The following is a 1090-nucleotide window of genomic DNA, read 5'->3' on the forward strand; positions in this document are numbered from 1 at the left end:
CGCTCGGTTCCACTCCAGCTGAGTGGTGGGGGCGGCTCCTCGCACGTGCGGAGGGTTTGCAATGGGGCGCCACACGCACGCACGGACATCTACATACAGAATATACGTGTATGCACACATACACCTGTACACATACGCACATACACACGTACACACACGTGCATATGCACGGATGCATGTGCACATACATGCATACAGACACACATGCACATACATGTGCATACACGTGCATATGCACATGTAGATACGTATACACATGTGCATATGGCTGGCACAGTTCTTTGAGTTGATGGGATATCTTTTATTAGACCAACTGAGTAGTTGGAAAGAAGTTCTTGGCAAACTTTTCGGGCGCAGTCACCCTTCTTTCTTCAGGCATAGGGAGTCTCTGCTGTGTACATATCCATACATATCCATACATACATATATACATGTGCATACATACATACATGCACCATCTCCCATGACATATATACAGCATGTCTCCCTATGAGCAGGGGACATTACCTGCCCTGGGCTCTGCTGCTATTTCTCTATCATCCTGCTGTGCCATCCTATCCCCTAACCCCACTTTCCTCGCCACAGCCCCACCTTCCTCCCTACCGCACACTCACACGCTGATTGGTCTCACTGTAAGCCGAATAATCATGTTCTCAGCTGCGCATCTCTCTTTTGTAAGACTGTGTTGTGTTTTCAAGCAACTCTTCCTTGCAGTCTCATTTTACATGGGTGGGACAAGGGGGATAAGGAAATGTTTAAAAGAAGATGTATTTGTTTTTGTTTTGTTTTTTAAAGAGATGGGTTTGGACTGGCTGCGATATGTGACCACGTGAAAAGGGCTTGCTTAACCACATCCCCTCATTTTTAATACTTTCGTTGTTTTTTTTTTATTGGGGTCTCTTTTTCTATGTCCATTTATTGGACTTGGGCTTTAAAAGGAGTGTCTCCTAGCAGCAGAATGCAGAAGGCCCATTCATATTACAATGGGCAGAGAGGAAAGAAAGAGCCTGGTTTGTTTAAACTGCTTCTGTCTTCATTCACAGCCTGATGTCCATGTGCATTGTGCTGGCTACAATGGGACTAAAGGACT

Source organism: Alligator sinensis, unplaced genomic scaffold (assembly GCF_000455745.1).
Source record: "Alligator sinensis unplaced genomic scaffold, ASM45574v1 scaffold448_1, whole genome shotgun sequence".
Lineage (NCBI taxonomy): Eukaryota > Metazoa > Chordata > Crocodylia > Alligatoridae > Alligator > Alligator sinensis.